The sequence below is a fragment of the Crinia signifera genome, chromosome 12, assembly GCF_055691185.1.
Source record: "Crinia signifera chromosome 12, ASM5569118v1, whole genome shotgun sequence".
NCBI classification, from domain to species: Eukaryota; Metazoa; Chordata; class Amphibia; order Anura; family Myobatrachidae; genus Crinia; species Crinia signifera.
In genome coordinates this window covers 67198241-67220546 of record NC_139228.1, presented here as the reverse complement: position 1 = coordinate 67220546, position 22306 = coordinate 67198241, and the positions used below count along the sequence as shown (strand labels likewise).

Here is a 22306-nt window from a genome sequence, read left to right as displayed (position 1 = left end):
CCTCCGCCAACCCCCCTCTCCCCCTCCCTCTGGCTTACCTTGCTGCTGGTCCTCCTGGACCCCGGAAGGTAAGACCCTCCTGCCACTAGCAAGGCAGCCGGACGTCCTTCCGGCTGCAGGTGGGAGGATGAGGCGGCGTGGACAGCCACGTTGAGCTGTCCCGGCATTAGGAGAGGAGGAGGCGCCAGGGAGTTGACAGAGACCCCCCATACACAACATTACAGGTATCGTGGGGGGCCTCCACACTACAATGCTAGCCGTGCTTGCAGTGCAGCATGGGTTTGCCCATTCTGTGCTTTTTTTGCTTTGCTAACAAAACTGAATCAGGCCCTATGTGCAGATTCACAAAAATAAATATATTTTTTTTTTCATGAAAGCATTTTTACTTTTTTCCCCATTTACAGTATGAAATGGTCACTGCACCCTGCTAGACATGGTAAAGAGGAACAACCCCTAAGTTCTGGATTCCTTACAGAATGGGGCATTGAGGGCCCACCGCGGGAATGGAGTGGTGATAGCCCATGCTTAAGGGGCGTGGCCAGGAACCAAGGGGTGAGACCACCCCACACAGAGGCTTGCACTGCCATTAGAGATCGTCTAACCCTCTAATAGAGTAACAATGGGGAAAAGTGGCACAGGGGCGTGGCCATATATAAAGGGGCGTAGCCATGAGTAAAGGCAGGGCTGGGCAACACCGGCCCTCCAGATGTTAGTAAACTACACATCCCAGGATGCTTTGCGTTAGTTTTGCTATGTGGCCATGCTGAAACTGATGCAAGGCATGCTGGGATGTGTAGTTCACTAACATCTGGAGGGCCGGTGTTGCCCAGCCCTGAGTAAAGGGGACGTGGTCATGGGGCTGTACACTGGGGTGTAGGAGGCAGCTGGCTTTGGCTGGTTACTGTAGTTACATAGCAACAGTAACCATGCAGTGACAGCAGGTCCCCCGGGGATATACAAGGAGATGACCAACTTCAAAGTAAACACAGTCACACCGCATAACATAGCAACCTGAGGGTGCCGGACGGGTTCCCGACAGTCGGGATCCCGACAGTCGTTTACCCAACGTCGGGATCCCGACTGTCAAAACGCCGACAGCCGGGTGCCTGAGGGCTACCCGCTATTTTCCCTCGTGGGGGTCCACAACCCCTCAAGGGGGTTTTTTGCGCTCGCCATGCTGTCTGACTCCGGGCAGTCGGGATCCCCACGTCGGGATAATGACTGTCAGGATTCCGACTGTCGGAGTCCCGTACCACACCCCAACCTGGCAGCAACTTCCATCCGACATACTGTAGGACCGACATACACAAAAATGATGAAATTCACATGCGAATTTGCTGTATGCATCTGTCCTAAGAGATGGGTCCGACCACCCCCTGCATGCATCCCTGACTCAGCCTCCTTCAGAGATTAGTGAGACCAAACTTTGAATCCCCCACAGCTTCCTTAAACTAATAAGAATTTCTTTCTACTCCTGAAAATGACTCCAATGACGCGTAATACCTGTGAAGTAATGTGCGGCCCCTCGCTGCGCTCGCCACACTATATAGAGTCAACTCCACACCGACGTGGATAGTGGGGGTATGAAAAGGTCGGAGGATGCGTAACGCCGCCCCTCGTGGGCTCGCTGCGCTTGCCATGCTTCGGGTTGGCGTTAATCGTGGGGTGGCGTTAACAATGGGGGGCATTTGACCCATCAGGGTGGGGATACAATGAAAATTGGGGTCTGGGGGGCATTTAACATTGGGGCCAATGTAAAATCGGGTCTCAGGGACCATTTTATATTGGTTCCAATGTAAAAATCGCGTCGATCGCATCGATCACAACGCATGCGATTTGGTTGCATGCGATGGACGCGATTTTTTAGGACCCGATGGATCCAATTTTTATCGTTGGCGCCGTGCTAGGAAACAAGTACCGTGGTTTCAATGTCACTGTACATAAATGAAAAACATGCTTTCACCATACTTGCCTACTTTTGAAAAGCAGTTTGAGGGAGATTTTAGATAGTAGCAAAATTAAAGCATACATCACAATAGAGGAGACACACTACGCCTACGGCGTGCGTCCGAAATTAGGGGGCGTGGCTTGCCGCGGGAGGGGGTGTGGCCTATAATCGCGGTGTCACACGAGGCGTCTATTTATCGCTGGCCAGCAACTAATGGGGGATCCTATACAGATCCTATACAGAAAATGTGCAGCATAAATATAAAATAGTATGAAAAAATATACAACAACCAAATATTAAAGCTATAGGTAAGTGCCCCTTGTTGGAATAATCAGTGAGGCAGGCATTCAGCTAGTAAATTACTGAGCATGACAGGAGGAGTGGAGCATGTATTGGGTGCCAGTCGGGGCCCGGGGGTGGTGGGAGAGAGGATCAATAAGGATCAGGCTTAATGGGTGGGAAAGAGGTTAAAGAATCAGACAATGTTATACTTACTGCTGCTCCCGGCCTCCCGGTTCCCGCTGCCCGGCTCACTGCCACTGTTCAATGCTGCTGCCGCACCTCAGTTCCTCCTCTCCGCTGCCCTCCTGCTCCTGGTGCTTCCGGCTCCCGCTCACACTGCTGCTGCCGCTCACTTCAGCGCTGCTACTGCTGCCCAGTGACGCACCATGGCTACCCACACAGCCCCGCGATGGCCCACGGAACATGCCGTTTGCACATGCGCAGTAAAACATTTTGGGAGAGGGGACAAAAATGCGGGAGGAACCGAGGGATTTGCAAGGGAGCGGGAGGAGGATTGAAAAAAAGGGAGACTCCCGGTAAATGAGGGAGGGTAGGCAAGTATGCATTATACACAGCCCCCATATTACATTATACACAGCCCCCCATATTACAGTATACACAGCCCCCCATATTACAGTATACACAGCCCCCCCATATTACATTACACAGTCCCCCATATTACATTATACACAGTACCCCCATGTTACATTATACACAGTCCCCCCACAGCCCCCCATATTACATTATACACAGCCCCCCATATTACATTACACAGTCCCCCCATATTACATTATACACAGTACCCCCATGTTACATTATACACAGTCCCCCCACAGTCCCCCATATTACACTATACACAGCCCCCATATTACATTATACACAGCCCCCATATTACATTACACAGTCCTCCCATATTACACTACACAGTCCCCCCATATTACTTTATACACAGTACCCCCATGTTACATTATACACATTATACAGTCCCCCCACAGTCCCCCATATTACATTATACACAGCCCCATATTACATTATACACAGCCCCCCCATATTACATTACACAGTCTCCCCCCCCCCACACACACACACTACACAGAGTACCCACAGTAATTACAGCCCCCCTCCCCCAGACTAGTACACATAGCCCCACAGTGCCACATTACACACATCCCCTCACTCCCCCAGTACACAGGACAGCACTCACCTGGCTGTGTTGTCCCTTCCTGGGAGGTGCAGCAGGGAACTGGCACTGTGGTAGATGAAGCACATGGCAGCCGGTGACAGGAGCAGGAAGAGCCGAAGAGCATTGCACGGAGCTCACTCACTCTGTGAGTGTGGGGGCGGGGCCAGCAGCAGGGAAGCCCTGACTGACGGCTCTCCTGCTCCTTCTGCTACACAGACTTCCCACAGCAGGTCGGCCGGCTGTCCTGTAGTAGCGTGCAGGCAGCGCCCCCCGGGGATCCGTGTGCGTGCATGCGCAGTAAGGACTTTGCAGGAGTCCCCACAAAAACCGGGAGGTGGGGGCAGGTTTGCGGGGCAGCGGGAGGCTCCTGCAAAAAGCGGGAGTCTCCCGCTGAATGCGGGAGGGTAGGCAAGTATGGCTTTCACAGGGAAATGAAAACCAAAACCATGGATGTTTTATAAAACCTGTCTGGCCCATGGTCCAATCAGAAGCTGGGGGCGGGACTTTATGGAGCCGGGCGAATGTATGCTGCATGTCTCAGCACTTTGTAGAGGGGGGGGGGGCATCGGGTGGTTCTATACCATCAATTCTCGAGACACCATCTAGTTCACGGGTGTCAAACACAAGGCCTGCGGGCCAAATCCGGCCCGACAGACCTCGTCATGTGGCCCGCGCAGCCGCCGCCAGCCTTCACCTTTTATTCTCTTTTTTTAGATCTTTTTTGAGAGGTTTTTTTTGCACTGCCGGCGGCCATGTTCCTGTGGTCTTTTAAGATGTCTGCGGCCACAGGAACATGGCCGCCGGCCTCCACGGCTACGTGGAGGAGGGCCCGGCAGCCTGTTCCCTCTTATCGAGGCAGTGGCAAACGCTGGGTGGGGACGTCATGACGATGACGCCTCCCACCCACGCGTCTGCAGAGAGGAAGGAAGGCAGACCGAGTCGGGGGGCCTCAGCAGGACAGGCCGCGGCGCAGAGAGTGGAATTGAAATTACTGGAGCAGCAGCAGCAGTAAAGGAGCCTGAGGGATAAAATACAGTAAGTTACATAAAAAAACAATATATCTGGTGGTGTTGTCATGGCATTACTTTTATATTATAAAGGGGGAGCAGCCTGTAGTGTCATTATTATTGTACAGGGGGAGCTCCCCCTGTATAATAATAATGCCATGACACCACAGGCTGCTCCCCCTGTATAATAATAATAATAATGCAATGACACCACAGGCTGCTCCCCCTGTATAATAATTTGTGTCATGGCATTACTATTGTTATATTATACAGCGGGAGCAGCCTGTGCTGTCATTGCATTATTATTATACAGCGGGAACAGCCTGTGGTGTCATTGCATTATTATTATACAGCGGGAGCAGCCTGTGGTGTCATTGCATTATTATTATACAGCGGCCCTTTGAGGGTGACCAAACTGCTGATGCGGCCCCCCGATGAATTTGAGTTTGACACCCCTGATCTAGTTCTTTCCCATTGATAGCAAAAGTGTTTAATGGTGACCATTATCCATCAATTATTTTGTATCCTAGATGGTCATTGGCTATACCTAGTCCTGGGTTATCAGTGGCGCACACTGGGTTTTTAGACTGAAAGCTGAGGGTCCCCTCTTTCCATGGGTACAAATTTTTTTTAAATCGGCCCTGGGGAACCGGAGATATCTGACTTCAAAGCAGTGGTCCCCATCCAAGCATGTTAATTGCTCTTCCCAGTCAGATATTTCAGGTTCTGTCTGACTTAGATTTTCTTAGTTTTTCTGAGGGTATATTCCAAAAGTTGGGACTCTCCCCCTTTGATGGACACTAGTAGCTTATCTCTACTGTGCCCAGAACCAGAGATATCAGCCCTCCAGCAGCTGGTTACTGCTCCAGCTCCACACACCTGGTATGTAGTTTTGTATACTCGTTGGTGGATTACTCTGCCTCCTGAACTCTGATCCCCTAGTCCCCAATACCATTTGGTAGGTGGGATTCTCTAGTATTAATTCCATTAAAATCTAAGAAATCTATTTCCGGGAACTGGAGATATCTGCAGTCAAGCAAGCTGTCCTCCCACCAGAAAAGTATGAATAATAAGCCCACTCCACTATACACCCCTCTTCTGCGTATTAAACATCCTCTACCACCCTGTAAGTTATGTATCAGGGCCCCTTCATTCAGCCCGATGCCCCCTTCTCCCACCCCATCTCCCACCATCTGTGCAGTAAAGGGGCAATTAGTGGAAATTACTGATCCAGGCCCTACATGCTGAGTGGTTGATATAATACCCCCTACCACCCGCGGGACATCAAACCTTCCCCTACCCCTACCGCTGGAGGATCGGTAGGGGCCCCAATACATTGCTATGCCCAGGGGTCTACACTGCTGTTATGTATGTATGTATTTCACATTATAGATGTCCCCGTCGTCACCCCACGATAGACGCCAACCCGAAGCGTGGCGAGCGCAGCGAGCCCGCGAGGGGCGGCGGTGCGCGTCCTCCGACCTTTTCATTCCCCTACTATCCACGTCGGCGTGGAGTTGAGAATAGAATAGTGTGGCGAGCGCAGCGAGCCAACGAGCCCGAAGCGTGGCGAGCGCAGCGAGCCCCGCGAGGGGACGCGGATACCTTCACAGTTATACGCGTCCCCTCGCGGGCTTCACAGGTGTCCGTGGCGACGCGGACACCTGTGAAGTCCGCGAAGGGACGCGTTTACCTGTGAAGGTATCCGCGTCCCCTCGCGGGGCTCGCTGCGCTCGCCACGCTTCGGGCTCGGTGGCTCGCTGCGCTCGCCACACTATTCTATTCTCAACTCCACGCCGACGTGGATAGTAGGGGAATGAAAAGGTCGGAGGACGCGCACCGCCGCCCCTCGCGGGCTCGCTGCGCTCGCCACGCTTCAGGTTGGCGTCTATCGTGGGGTACGGTGTACGCCGTTAAATTTGGGGGGGTTGGGAATATTTTTACATTGAATACATTACATTGAAATGTTTACATTTCATAAAAAAAAAAATCGGGTCCAAAATCGGTCGGTCGCGACGATCGCATCGCATGCGACCAAATCGCATGCGATCGACCCGATTTTTCCGACACGACCACCCCGATGTAAATCGGTGTGGCCGTGCTAGGAAACAAGTACCGAGAGTTTTATCTTAATTGGATTAGATAAGATACATAGATTTACTAGTTAATAGCCCGTCAAAACGATGGATTCTGCGATGTTCTTTCACTTTGAGCTGTGACCGTTTTTACTTTCACTTTGAGCTATTACAGTTTTTACTTTCACTTTGAGGCTTGACCGTTTTAAGCCCACAAACTCTTCCTCACGCCCACCCCCTATCTGCTCCTACCTGCAACCTCTGTCTTCACAGCTCCCTCTCTCCATATCAAGCAAAATTTGAAACAGATCAGTGTCCCTGCAAAAATTGCTGTCACTTTCTGTTATGACATCTTTTCGCACACATTGTAGTAATTTGGTCCACTGAGTGTCCTCTAGTGGTCAGTGGTGGTACTTCACCTCATAGAGGTGAGGAGTAATTAGTCAGATAGGTAGATAGAGAACTATAGCTGTATATACAGATTGCAATGAATTGTGCAGTCAATTGCAGAAAATCATGCCTGTTTCCTCTATTACAGACCGATCGACGTTCCCTATGGCAACCTGGAAAAGACAGGAAGTGTGTTGTGCATAGGGCGAAAAACTTCCTCCCCAATTGCAACTTGTGTGTGTGTGTTACTAATAGTTTTTCAATTGTATATATATATATATATACTAGGTGATTCATCGCGCCCTACGGGCGCTCTTCACACCGTCGTAAGGGGCTGCGCCCCCTTAATTTGTGAACGTTTGTATATGAGAAATATGGTTAGAATTGTATGAAAGATGCCCTGTATTGCAACTTAGGTGTCCGCGAATCGCGGGAGGGGGGGTCGCGGAGGGTGCCGCGAATTGCAGGAGGGGGGGGTCGCGGGGGGTGCCGCGAATTGCAGGAGGGGGGGTTGTGGGGGGGTGGATGCTGCGAATCGCGGGAGGGGAGGGATTGCAGAGAATCGCGGGAGGGGGGTCGCGGGGTGGGTTGCCGCAAATCGCGTGAGGGGGGTTACGGGGGCGGGGGTTGCGGCGAATCATGGTAGGGGGGGTCGCGGGGGGTGTGCCGTGAATCACGGGAGGGGGGGTCACGGGGTGGGGTGCCGAGAATCGCGGGGGGGTGTGTGTGTGCCGTGAATCGCGGGAGTGGGGGTTGCGGGGGGGGTGGGGGGGGTGTGACGCGAATCGCCACAAGAAAAAATCAACACAGAAAGGTCAACACATGTAAATGTTGACATAAGTGTGGCACTTCATTGGTGTCCATGTCGACACATGAGAATGAATATGAAAACATTCAAAAAATAAAAAAAAAAACTTCAAAAACTCATGTCAACCTTTTTCATTGTCGACCATAGCCATGTCAGTGTTTTCCATGTGCAATTTAATTCTGGAGCTGCCGCGAATCGTGGGGGGGTGCCGCGAATTGCGGGAGGGGGGGTCGCGGGGGTGGGTGCCGCAAATCGCGGGAGGGGGGGTTACGGGGCGGGGGTTGCGGCGAATCATGGGAGGGGGGGTCGCGGGGGTGTGCCATGAATCACGGGAGGGGGGGTCACGGGGTGGGGTGCCGAGAATCGCGGGGGAGGTGTGTGTGTGTGTGCCGTGAATCGCGGGAGTGGGGGTTGTGGGGGGGGGTGGGTGTGACGCAAATCGCCACAATAAAAAATCAACACAGAAAGGTCAACACATGTAAATGTTGACATAAGTGTGGCACTTCATTGGTGTCCATGTCGACACATGAGAATGAATATGAAAACATTCAAAAAATGAAAAAAAAAACTTCAAAAACTCATGTCAACCTTTTTCATTGTCGACCATAGCCATGTCAGTGTTTTCCATGTGCAATTTAATTCTGGAGCTGCCGCGAATCACGGGGGGTGCCGCGAATTGTGGGAGGGGGGGTTGCGGGGTTGGCTGCCGCGAATCGCGGGAGGGTGGGGTTCACAGGGGTTCCGGTGGGGGGTTGCCGCGAATTGCGGGAGGTGGGGGGTCACGGGGGGTGCCGCGAATCGCCACAAGAAAAAATCAACACAGAAAGGTCAACACATGTAAATGTTGACATAAGTGTGCCACTTCATTGGTGTCCATGTTGACACATGACAATGAATATGAAAACATTCAAAAAATGAAATAAATCTTCAAAAACTCATGTCAACCTTTTTCATTGTCGACCATAGCCGTGCCAGTGTTTTGCATGTGCCATTTAATCCTGGGGCTGCCGCGATCGCGGGGGGTGCCGCGATTTGCGGGAGGGGGGGTTGCGGGGGGTGGGTGCCGCGAATCGCGGGAGAGCGGGGTTCATGGGGGTTCCGGTGGGGGGTTGCCGCGAATTGCGGGAGGGGGGGGGTCGCGGGGGGGTGCCGGGGTGCCGCGAATCGCCGGAGGGGGGGTTGCGGGGGGTGTGACGCGAATCGCCACAAGAAAAAAATCAACACAGAAAGGTCAACACATGTAAATGTTGACATAAGTGTGCCACTTCATTGGTGTCCATGTCGACACATGACAATGAATATGAAAAAATTAAAAAAATTAAAAATAAATCTTCAAAAACTCATGTCAACCTTTTTCATTGTCGACCATAGCCATCTCAGTGTTTTGCATGTGCCATTTAATCCTGGGGCTGCCGCGATCGCGGGGGGTGCCGCGATTCGCGGGAGGGGGGGGTCGCGGGTGGTGGTTATGCCGCGAATTGCGGGAGGGGTCGTGGGGGGGTTCTTTTTGCAGCGAATCGCGGGAGAAGGGGTCGCGGGGGTGTTTTTGCTGCGAATCGCGGTAGGGGGGGTCGCGGGGGAGCGGGTGTTTTTGCCGCGAATCGCGGGAGGGGGGGGGGCGCGGGGGGGGAAGGTTTTGCCGCAAATCGCGGGAGGGGGGCGCTCACCTGGTGGCTGTGGAGTAGCAGTGCTGGGCAACATGGGAAGGCAGTGGGTGTCTGGCACTGTCTGTGGGCTCACTGGGCTGGTTCTCTGTCACATACCTCCCAACATGACCCTCTCCAGGAGGGACACAATGCTCTGTTTCTAGACTTCCCCTTAATGTATGATTGCCATCACCTGTTTTAAACAGGTTAATTTCTCAGAAAGGTGTTCAGCACAGATGAAGGCAATCACACATTAAGAGGAAAGTCCAGGAACAGAGCGTTATAGACACAGACACCCACTTTGAGTGACAGATGTAGCCAAATATATAGGAGATATATATATATATCATACTTGCCGACTTCTCTTGTGCCCTTTCCGGGAGAGCCTGCAGCAAGTTACAAAAAGTAGGGGGCGTGGACATCGAGCGTGATGTAAATGGGGCGGGGCCAGGGGCGGAGCTAACCAAATTACATTTCGAGTCACATTTTAAATCCTTCCTCCTCGCTCGACGCTTACTCCCTGCAGCTTTATAAAAATAATAGTTTCCTTTCCTCCTGCACCCTCATCATTATTCCTCTCCCCCCTCCCTATTGCTTCATAAATATGATATAAAGCAGTGGGGAGGGGAGAGAGGAACAATTTTGATGAAGCTGCGCTGCTGCAGCAGCAGCAGCGTGGTGGAGGTCTGAAGGGGGAGGGAGACAGAGCCTTAGGAACGTTAGTAAATAAAACAGCAGGGACGCCAGGGAGCTGAGTGGGAGAAGCAGAAGGCAGCACCGTAGCAGCCAACCTCTAGCTTACTCACCATCTCTTCTGTGGTGCTGCCTTCTACTGCTCGTCTGCTCCTGCTCCCAAGGCTGCCCCGTACTGTGCTGCTGCTGCGGCCAGCGATACCACAGCACAGAATCCCCGCCGGCATTATTAGGACAGCCGCGCAACGTCAGTCATCCTCTACTACACTTTGTGACTTGCGCATGCGCAGTCACTGGTTTTCGCCAAGTAGCTGAAAAAACGGGAGAATCCTATATATTCCCGGGAGACCGGGAGAAAGGACCAAAAAGCGGGACAAGTATGATTATATATATATACTAGGTGATTCATCGCGCCCTACGGGCGCTCTTCACACCGTCGTAAGGGGCTGCGCCCCCTTAATTTGTGAACGTTTGTATATGAGAAATATGGTTAGAATTGTATGAAAGATGCCCTGTATTGCAACTTAGGTGTCCGCGAATCGCGGGAGGGGGGGTCGCGGAGGGTGCCGCGAATTGCAGGAGGGGGGGTCGCGGGGGGTGCCGCGAATTGCAGGAGGGGGGGTTGTGGGGGGGTGGATGCTGCGAATCGCGGGAGGGGAGGGATTGCAGAGAATCGCGGGAGGGGGGTCGCGGGGTGGGTTGCCGCAAATCGCGGGAGGGGGGTTACGGCGAATCATGGTAGGGGGGGTCGCGGGGGTGTGCCGTGAATCACAGGAGGGGGGGTCACGGGGTGGGGTGCCGAGAATCGCGGGGGGTTTTTGTGTGCCGTGAATCGCGGGAGTGGGGGGGGTGTGACGCGAATCGCCACAAGAAAAAATCAACACAGGAAGGTCAACACATGTAAATGTTGACATAAGTGTGGCACTTCATTGGTGTCCATGTCGACACATGAGAATGAATATGAAAACATTCAAAAAATGAAAAAAAAAAACTTCAAAAACTCATGTCAACCTTTTTCATTGTCGACCATAGCCATGTCAGTGTTTTCCATGTGCAATTTAATTCTGGAGCTGCCGCGAATCGTGGGGGGTGCCGCGAATCGCGGGAGGGGGGGTTACGGGGCGGGGGTTGCGGCGTATCATGGGAGGGGGGGTCGCGGGGGTGTGCCATGAATCACGGGAGGGGGGGTCACAGGGTGGGGTGCCGAGAATCGCGGGGGAGGTGTGTGTGTGTGTGCCGTGAATCGCGGGAGTGGGGGTTGTGGGGGGGGGGGGTGTGACGCAAATCACCACAAGAAAAAATCAACACAGAAAGGTCAACACATGTAAATGTTGACATAAGTGTGGCACTTCATTGGTGTCCATGTCGACACATGAGAATGAATATGAAAACATTCAAAAAATGAAAAAAAAAACTTCAAAAACTCATGTCAACCTTTTTCATTGTCGGCCATAGCCATGTCAGTGTTTTCCATGTGCAATTTAATTCTGGAGCTGCCGCGAATCACGGGGGGTGCCGCGAATTGCGGGAGGGGGGGGGTCGCGGGGTTGAGTGCCGCGAATCGCGGGAGGGCGGGGTTCACAGGGGTTCCGGTGGGGGGTTGCCGCGAATTGCGGGAGGTGGGGGGTCACGGGGGGTGCCGCGAATCGCGGGAGGGGGGTTTGCGGGGGGTGTGACGCGAATCGCCACAAGAAAAAATCAACACAGAAAGGTCAACACATGTAAATGTTATAATAAGTGTGCCACTTCATTGGTGTCCATGTTGACACATGACAATGAATATGAAAACATTCAAAAAATGAAATAAATCTTCAAAAACTCATGTCAACCTTTTTCATTGTCGACCATAGCCGTGCCAGTGTTTTGCATGTGCCATTTAATCCTGGGGCTGCCGCGAATAGCGGGGGGTGCCGCGATTTGCGGGAGGGTGGGGGTTGCGGGGGGTGGGTGCCGCGAATCGCGGGAGAGCGGGGTTCATGGGGGTTCCGGTGGGGGGTTGCCGCGAATTGCGGGAGGGGGGTCGCGGGGGGGTGCCGCGAATCGCCGGAGGGGGGGGTTGCGGGGGGTGTGACGCGAATCGCCACAAGAAAAAAATCAACACAGAAAGGTCAACACATGTAAATGTTGACATAAGTGTGCCACTTCATTGGTGTCCATGTCGACACATGACAATGAATATGAAAAAGTTAAAAAAATTAAAAATAAATCTTCAAAAACTCATGTCAACCTTTTTCATTGTCGACCATAGCCATGTCAGTGTTTTGCATGTGCCATTTAATCCTGGGGCTGCTGCGAATTGCGGGGGGGGGGGGGGGGGTGCCGCGAATCGCGGGAGGGGGGTCGCAGGGGGGGTGCCGCCAATCGTGCAGGGGGGGGTCGCGGGGGGGTTCTTTTTGCCGCGAATCGCGGGAGGGAGGTCGCGGGGGGGGGGGGTTTCCGCGAATCGGGGGGGGGTCACGGGGGAGGGTTTGCCGCGATTCGCGGGAGGGGGGGGTTGCGGGGTGGTGGTTATGCCGCGAATTGCGGGAGGGGTCGTGGGGGGGTTCTTTTTGCAGCGAATCGCGGGAGGGGGGGTCGCGGGGGAGCGGGTGTTTTTGCCGCGAATCGCGGGGGGGGGGGGGGTTTGCCGCAAATCGCGGGAGGGGGGCGCTCACCTGGTGGCTGTGGAGTAGCAGTGCTGGGCAACATGGGAAGGCAGTGGGTGTCTGGCACTGTCTGTGGGCTCACTGGGCTGGTTCTCTGTCACATACCTCCCAACATGACCCTCTCCAGGAGGGACACAATGCTCTGTTTCTAGACTTCCCCTTAATGTATGATTGCCATCACCTGTTTTAAACAGGTTAATTTCTCAGAAAGGTGTTCAGCACAGATGAAGGCAATCACACATTAAGAGGAAAGTCCAGGAACAGAGCGTTATAGACACAGACACCCACTTTGAGTGACAGATGTAGCCAAATATATAGGAGATATATATATATATATATATATATATATATATATATATATATATATATATATCATTATATTACATAGTATATAACTCCTATCCCTTGTCTAATCAATTGCAAGAATATATATATATCATTATATTACATAGTATATAACTCCTATCCCTTGTCTAATCAATTGCAAGATACATTATCTAATAGAATGTATCCGACATTCACCTTTTCTGCAGCGTCCCCACCTTATGGATGCGTGGAGTAGAACAGTCCCCAGTCAGCCTCTTACTCCCTGGTGCATCACAAACAAGACAATGCAAATGATGTTTCTATTTTGCTTACTAAATCTAGATTCAGTGATCACACCTCCTAAACTTTACCCATCAGAGAACCAGGACCTGCTGCACCACACCTGAAAATGGGGTGTGGCCTTGCACAATGTCGACACCAGAAAAAGTTGACACAAGCAAAGTTCGCTGTGGAAATGGATGACACATAAAAAGGTCAACATAATTTTTTTTTTTTTTTTAGTTTTTGTCCTGTAGGATGGTAAATATTAAAAAGCTCAAATAAATGAAACAATTGTGAAAAAAACTGTTGTCAACCATAGTCACGTCTACCTTTTTGACCATGTTGACCTTTTGACCCTACCAACATAATGCATGTTGAATTTTCGACCAATAGTGTCGAACCTATTGACTGACGTCCTAAAGTCCAGATACAGGTACGAGAAGACCTGTAAAATCCAATGAGCGGCAGTTCCGCGTGCGCGCCGTCAGTGTACTCCAGCCGACTAATGACAAGTGACAGTCGGGATGTTTCTCTTAGTTGAACCCTTTTCTGACTTCTGGGCTCTGTGTATTGTCTCCCATTACTTGTATGTTTGCTTATCTTTACTTTGTACTATTTAAATTGCAAGCTCTTTGCCCAAGTGAACTCCAATTTCCTTTTGATACTGCTGCACTCTTCCTAACCTGTCACTTGTCATTTTGTACAACACTGCATATACTGGTGGCGCTATTACAAACAAGCAATACGCATAGCAATAGCATATGCTGTAGACTGATAACGATGGTAATATATAAAGCTGTGCTTACCTTTCGCTGCTTTTGGATTTGAGAAATGCAGATGTTAGTCCATGGCCAGACAGGCGGGATCCTGTGTCATGTTATCTCCCCTGTTGACAGCTCACAGATAGGGCAGGAGAAGCTTGTGGTCTCTGCATCAGAAACTACTTTCCAATGGTGAATACTGACCAAGTTGCTCTGCAGAGCTCACAGCAAGCCAGAGCTGGACCCAGGTGCCCTTTACCTGTCCGTAGGGCGATGCTGGGGACTCTGCAATATTCAGTGTCCTGCGTGACCGTCCAAGGTATAATATGTCAGCTGTCAATCCTAACACCTGCTGTTTACGCCGCGACGGACACAAACAACGAGGTTGCACATCGCTACTTTTCCGGCGATTATATCAGATCTTTGTGAGCTGAATACATTTCAGAGATCAAGCTGGGACTTGTATCTCTGTGGAGGAAGGAGACACCAGGATTAGTGGCAGAGCAAGAATGTGTGTTTCCTAATATGGACACCCAACGTTGCACAAGCAGAATGATGGTAGAATAAGCTTCTGTCTTCCGAGAAGAACGCCATAATATATACCACAGGGCCAGGGCAGCAATAAGTGGCGCACGTTGGGGGTTTGCAGATATTTATCTTGGGGGCTAAGGGTAAAACAAAAACATACAGAAAATTGGACACTATAGGTAAAAGCGCTGACATTGTTTATAAAGCCGCAATATCACAGGTTTTGTTTTCTTGTGCTTTTTTTAATTTAATTTCTTTTGAAAACCTCTTTGGGAGTTTTACATCGCTAATTACATTGCTAATTACACAAATAAATAATATTCAGCATCTCATGTGATGAGGAAGGGGAGGATCTTAGCAGTGCTCAGTGGAGCATCCCAAGGCCTTTCTGTTCACTACTTCAAGTGCCATTTGACTGTGGTTATCATGGGTGCCACATGACATTGTTCAGAAATACCAGTGATTATTAACACCCTGCACAAACAAACCAAGAAAAAAAATACCAAGATTCTTTTATAGCCAGACACAGTGATTTATCTAGAAGAAAATCCTAAAAAATACACCCACTTTATCCTATGATTTCTGCTTTAAACTCATCAGTACTCTGTATTGCACCACACTGAAGCCCCACCCCTGTATTGCTCCACACTGAAGCCCCTCCCCTGTATTACTCCACACTGAAGCTCTTCCCCTGTATTACTCCACACTGAAGCCCCACCCCCGTATTGTTCTAATGATGAATCATAAGAGTTTCCACAAGTTAATGGCAACTTCTACTTAAGAATCTGTGTAGCTACTGAGCTTCTTCATTGCCTTACAGCAGTGTTTCCCAACACATGGTCCTTAAGGAACACTGGAACATTCCAGGTTTCAAGCTTCAGCACACAGGATTGCAGCAAACTAACTGAGGTATTAATTAAGTCACCTGTACTCAAGCATGGCTATTCTACAAAGGACTGTTAGTGCGCCATGAGGACCAAGATTGGGAACCACTGCCATAGAAACTACCCAGGATCTACTCTGCCCTGAGAGAGCCAATCAGCTGCTCACTAGCTGGGGCAGCGAGGAGAGTAATAGTATATGAAAGGCCCGGGAGCTTTCCGGGTGGCAGGATTGTATGCGATATGTCACATTCGATACAAGCAAGTGCTGCCAGTGGCTGAAGCCAGGCAATAAAGGGCAGCCTGCCTGCTTATTGGTGGAAGGCTGAAGCTATCCACCAATCAGAGTGCTGACAGCCACCACTGTACGGCAGCATGTGGGAACGGCGCAGGACCACAGGAGGGTATGTTGTGATTTTTTTTATTGGTTCCCGTGAATGGGTGGGTGTGTAGGTGCCACAGGGCAATGCTTTGCCCAGGGACTACTATGCTGGCAATAACGGTGAATATATCAGTACCCACGCCTTCCCATCGTAAAATAAATTTTCTTTCGAGGTCTTCATTTTTTTTCTTTCGAATATCAACGCACAGTCTGCAAAACTAAAAATGTGACAACATCTAGCTGTGATGCTTCTATGAGTGGACGGGTTTTTCTCATTAATTCTCCCCGGCACGCCAGAATAAATATCTCCAGGCGTATGTATTTTCTGTGTTCCGCCGATACTTCAGTGGTCCTGCAGATCACTTAGCCTAATTCGAGTTGACTTTGAGAAGACCTGCAGCACAGTGGTGTCAGGAATACGGCGGTGACTCAGGGTGGCCTGAGGGGACTTGCCCCCGCACATTAATAATGTCACATCACAGTGCAGTGAGTCACCGTGCTGCCAGGAGGTACACAGAAAATACACACAGGCCTCCACCAGAGAGGCTACAACCTCTGCGTTCCACCGTGACAAATATCCCCGACCTTCAGACCCACTCACTGCAGAAGTTGCCAGGTTTTGCAGAACAAAACAGACCCGGGTGTAAACATAACCATTTGGCACACACAGTCCCCAGACTCCAGCTCCCATTCACGGCTGATCCTCTTGACCGCTGGTGGAAACATTCACGATGTTCCTGCCAAGGTTGATGTCATGGTTGAACTAGACAGTTGGGTCAAAGGTCAGAGAAGGTGAACATCCTCTGATGACGAGTAGCAATGATAGCAAAATATGATACTTCAGGGAATGTAAGTGGGGAAATGTATTCCTAACTAGTTAAAAAAGGGTACTTGTGTATTATCACGGCGCCCGATTTTACTACGTACGTACACCTAGTAAAATCTCATCGCATCGCATGCCGTTATGGTATGGCATGCGATGCGATTTTGTCACTTATAATGGCATTTAATGTACTATACCATTAAATGGCATATTATGTCACGTATTAAGGCCCCCTCCCCCCCAATATCGATGTGATCCCGCAGCGGTACGCGTCTGACCGACCTTTTCATACCTCCACTATCCACGTTGGCGTGGAGTTGATTTTATATAGTGTGGCGAGCGCAGCGAGCCCGAAGCGTGGCGAGCGGACACGTATTATGTTACATGTATTACGCGTGAGCTCGCCACGCTTCGGGATCACGTTGATATATGTGTGTGTGTGTCTGGAGAGATGCAGGGAATGTTATTAGGATGCATCAAGGCTACACTTCCTGCACTCGGATCCCGTTCTGTCTGTCGTATCTTGTGAATGGGGAAGGTGTGAGGCCCATGTTGGTTCAAAAACATTTATACTGTATAAATGAATGCTTTATGGTAAAACTTCAAAAAACGCACAGTAGTTCCATTTAGAAATGACTGTCTGTGCCTGGAAGCCATATTTGTTTATCCTCCAGAGAGGTTTTGAAAATAAGCTACTGATTTGCATGAGAATAGCTAAGGCAAATGACAGCTGGGTGCTTAGAAGATATTTTAGTTGCTATTTAAACTTCCTAAAGTGTCAGGGCTGATTAAAAATGGAGGATTTGAACTTCTCACCCATTCCAGAATGTTCGGATCGCCCCCAGATTGTGACGCCTTTGTTCCCCTGAATGTTCTTCAGTTTGAGCACATAAGTCATCAGCAGGAACATTACAGTATTTCTCCCTTTCTGAGTGATGTATTATTCACATGGAAATCTAAAATAAGTCAGCAACCTTAATTATTTAGATTCTTCAACTAAGTGTACCAAAAATTTAAAATAGTCTAAATTATCTGCTTCCCCCCTAGCAAGAACAATCCCTAACTCCTATTAGCACTGGCTGCAATTAATAATACAAAGTATATGATTAGGTTAATTGGATCAGTCATTATTTAGTGGCCCTTATTCAGATCTGATCGCAGTACAAATTTGTTCTCAAAATGGGCAAAACCCTGCTGCATCGCATGGGGGGCAGATGTAACCTGTGCAGAGAGAGTTAGATTTAGGAGGGGTGTGTTGAAACTGAAATCTAAATTGCAGTGTAAAAATAATGCAGCCAGTATTTACCCTGCACAGAAACAAAATAACTCACACAAATCTACCTCTCTCTGCACGTTACATCTGCCCAACCTGCAGTCATACTTGCCGACTTTTCTTCAATGATAGTAGTATATCAGGGGGGCGTGGCGGACATCATCAAGCCCCGCCCCATGACAGTCAAACAATGCAATTTGCGGGTCCGTGGATTGGGGAAGGGGTTAAAAATTATGCAAAATGATGCGATTCGCGTCATTTTAGCCCGCTGCGGACCCGCGAAAACCGTTAATTAGTGCACCACGGAAGGGGGGTGCGGGGGCAGCCTGGCCAATGCGAGAGGATTGTCCACCTTCCTCTCGGGGGGCCGCGAAAGGGGGCCGGATTTTTCGGGAGCCTCCTGGCAATTCCGGGAGGGTAGGCAAGCTTGCCTGCAGTGCACATGGTTTTGCCCATTTTGAGAACAAATTTGTACTGCGATCAGATCTGAAACATTGTATTTGTCCTGGTTTGTCCTCGCTAGCAACTGGCTCTTCCAACAGGCCCAGGTCTAGGTACTCATTACCCGTGCCAATCCTTGGTGCCCCTGTCTAGGATAATAACATTTCTGATTCAACAAACTGAAGATAGTTAATAGAATGGCAGCACTAAATTCTTCCTGCGTTGCCGTCATTGCTACATGACTTGCGATGGCCGACGTCCATCGATGCTTTACCCGTTTCATGCACAAACGGAAAAAATTGTTAGCACAGAAACACAGTCAATCAATTACATTTCAAAACATTATTCAAAACACCCGGTTAAACCCATCGGAAGGGGCATGCGACGGTAGCAACCATAAATCGATTAATTGAAAGAACCAGCACCATTGGAAAATAACATTGGTGAATGTAAACCATCACATTCCAATTGCCATCCTTACAGCAAACTGTGGATTTTGAGTTTGTTGGTTTTCGCCGAATGGTTACCCGAAGCCCAGTGTCCGGTGATCTCAAAAATCTATTCCGTGTCGCTATGACTGGTAGTGGGAGATGGACCAAACTGTACCAAGGGCCCAATTCAAAACTGATCACTGTTGTGTTAATTTGCTATCCGTTCGATTATTGAATGACTGCGCATGCTTACAGGTCGTAGCGCTCATTCGCGAGCCAAAATAGCGACAGAAATAGCAAAAATATCTAATGGCAGTGCCCTTTGCAATTTGACTGACAGGAAGCCGGAGTTTGGGGGTGGTAACATAAATAAAAACATAGGTGTGCCCAGATGTTTTAAGGGAGGGTTTGAGACATCAGTGCCGGTCTCTCTCTCCAGTAGCGCACGCAGGGAGGGTTTCTGAGTACCCAGAACCCCCCCAGGAGTCTAAGGGCACTAGACTGAAAGCTGAGGGTCCCCTCTTTCCATGGGTACAAGAATTTTAGGTACTTGTGTATTTTGGCGACGCCCCCGATGTCCGTCGTACGAACGTATCGCATCGCATCGCATGCCATGTACCCGATGGCATGCGATGCGATGCGATTTTCACCCCCTATACGATAAAAAATCGTATAAGCACCCTAAAGGGGCTTACAATGTTAAATGCACCCCCACGCCACCCCCCCACTATAAACGTGAACCCGAAGCGTGGCGAGCGCAGCGAGCCCGCGAGGGGCGGCGGTACGCGTCCTACGACCTTTTCATACCCCCACTATCCACGTCGGCGTGGAGTTGAGAATAGATTAGTGTGGCGAGCGCAGCGAGCCACCGCGCCTGAAGCGTGGCGAGCGCAGCGAGCCCCGCGAGGGGACGCGGATACCTTCACAGGTAAACGCGTCCCTTCGCGGGCTTCACAGGTATCTCGCTGCGCTCGCCACGCTTCGGGCTCGGTGGCTCGCTGCGCTCGCCACACTATTCTATTCTCAACTCCACGCCGACGTGGATAGTGGGGGTATGAAAAGGTCGTAGGACGCGTACCGCCGCCCCTCGCGGGCTCGCTGCGCTCGCCACGCTTCGGGTTCACGTTTATAGTGGGGGGGTGGCGTGGGGGTGCATTTAACATTGTAACCACCCATTAGGGTGCTTATACAATGTTTAATCGCATCGCATCGCATGGCATTGTTTTTTATGTACAATGGCATACAATTTCAAAATTGTATGCCATCGTGCACTATCGTACGATATTGCGTCGCATCGCATACCATCGTATGCGTTATGGTATGCGATGCGATGGGCGCCGCCAAAATACACAAGTACCGAATTTTAAAAATCGGCCCTTGGGAACCGGAGATATCCAACTTCAAACCAGTGGTCCCCATCCAAGACTGTTAATTGCTCTTCCCAGTCAGATATTTCAGGTTCTGTCTGACAGAGTTTTTCTGAGGATATATTCCAAAATCTGGGACTCTCCCCCTTTGATGGACACTAGTAGCTTGTCTCTACTTTGCCCAGAACCAGAGATATCAGCCTTCCAGCAGCTGGTTGCTGCTCCAGCTCCACACACCTGGTATGTAGTTTTATATTCTCATTGGCAGATTGCTCTGCCTCCTGAACTCTGATCCCCTAGTCCCCAATACCATTTGGTAGGTGGGGTTCTCTAGTTTTTAATTCCATAAAAATCTAAGAAATCTATTTCCGGAAACTGGAGCTATCTGCAGTCAAGCAAGCTGTCCTCCCACAAGAAAATTATGAATAATAAGCCCACTCCACTATACACCCCTCCTCTGCGTATTAAACATCCCCTACCACCCTGGAAGTTATGTATCAGGGCCCCTTCATTCAGCCCAATGCCCCTTTCTCCCACCCCATCTCCCACCATCTGTGCAGTAAAGGGGTAATTAGTGGAAATTACTGATCCAGGCCCTACATGCTGAGCGGTTTATATAATACCCCCTACCACCCGCGGGACATCAAACCTTCCCCCACCCCTACCGCTGGAGGATCGGTAGGGGCCCCAATACATTGCTATGCCCAGGGGTCTACACTGCTGTTGACGCCCCTGTATGTGTATATATATATATATATATATATATATATATATATAAACACAATCAGAAGTGCGCAAGTCCTTAGAATAGTCCAATAAGGGTGTATCACCCAAATGTCACTTCTTTCCTGCACTGTAGTCTGAGAATTAGACCGGCTGCTCCCTCTTTGTACCTGGATTCACAGGTGGAAGATTTCTAGAAAAAGAGACAGGGGTGCTCCATAGTGCGTTATCAAAGGTAAACAAATTTTATTTCAAGGATTCTTCCAGCATTAAAAGCAATGGGTAACGTACCCTAAAAAGCGGTTAACACAACCGCAATGTACAACAGCATAAAATAACCTCGTAGGTGTCGGAGCTGTGCTCCTTCAGCAACGTTCAGCAACGTCCAGCAACGTCAACGTCCACGCTAGGCCACACCCCTAGCGTGGACGTTGACGTTGCCGAACGTTGCTGAAGGAGCACAGCTCCGACACCTACGAGGTTATTTTATGCTGTTGTACATTGCGGTTGTGTTAACCGCTTTTTAGGGTACGTTACCCATTGCTTTTAATGCTGGAAGAATCCTTGAAATAAAATTTGTTTACCTTTGATAACGCACTATGGAGCACCCCTGTCTCTTTTTCTATATATATATATATATATATATATATATATATATATATATATATATATATATATATATATATATATATATATATATATATATATATATATATATATATATATATATATATATATATATATATATATATATATGTATATATATATGTATGTATTGTATACATATATATATTCTTATTATTATTTATACATTTGGTCTATCTATAATACTTTAACTGACCCGGCATATACTGGGTCACCTAAGTGTCCATCTTCATGCTTTGCTCCGCCCCTCTGGAAACCCCCTTCTGAAAATCCTGCGTTTGCCCCTGCTCTCTGTAGCGGAGTTCTGGAAGGGTCAGAGGTACCCACATTTGCACAGACTGGTAAAGTTATTTGATAGTTTGTGAATTGCGACGGGATAGCGGATTGCGGAATTTTCCCAATTCATTTGCAGATTTGCACAGGGCGGGTTTTTCTTTCTGTCTGGTCAGCGGCTATCTACTCTCAGTCCTACGCAAATTTGCAGATGAGGGATCAGCTCTGAATCAGGCCCATAGTACAATCTATAACAGGAATAGGTGACACTTGGCGGGGAGCAGTTGAAATCTGGTTGGTTGGTTGCTACGGGCAACAACCCCACCTGAAGTAAATCTTTAGATGGTTTGCAATGTTTCTCTTGGCCAAGGCCCTAACTACCATAATGTAGGTGCAGAGGGTGCAGCTGCCATGGGGCCGAGAGCTGAGAGGGGCCACCTTCCCCGTTACAGTTACATGTGTTATATACAGGGGTGTAGCTACCATAGGTGCAGGGGGTGCAGCTGCTATGGG

General features: G+C 49.6%; 1 protein-coding gene across 4 annotated transcripts in view; it reads right to left on the bottom strand.

Moving 5' to 3' along the window:
* Positions 1-14441, bottom strand: part of FRMD6 (FERM domain containing 6) — a 133518-nt gene extending 119077 nt beyond the window's left edge. For 3 of the 4 annotated variants that reach the window (XM_083167456.1, XM_083167457.1, XM_083167459.1), the window contains exon 1: positions 3435-3559. The gene's annotated coding sequence lies outside the window, so the exon portion shown is untranslated. Of the gene's footprint in view, positions 1-3434; positions 3560-14071 lie in introns of those variants that run through there. The other variant, XM_083167458.1, reaches the window with a different exon arrangement.
* Positions 14442-22306: the final 7865 nt, after the last annotated feature.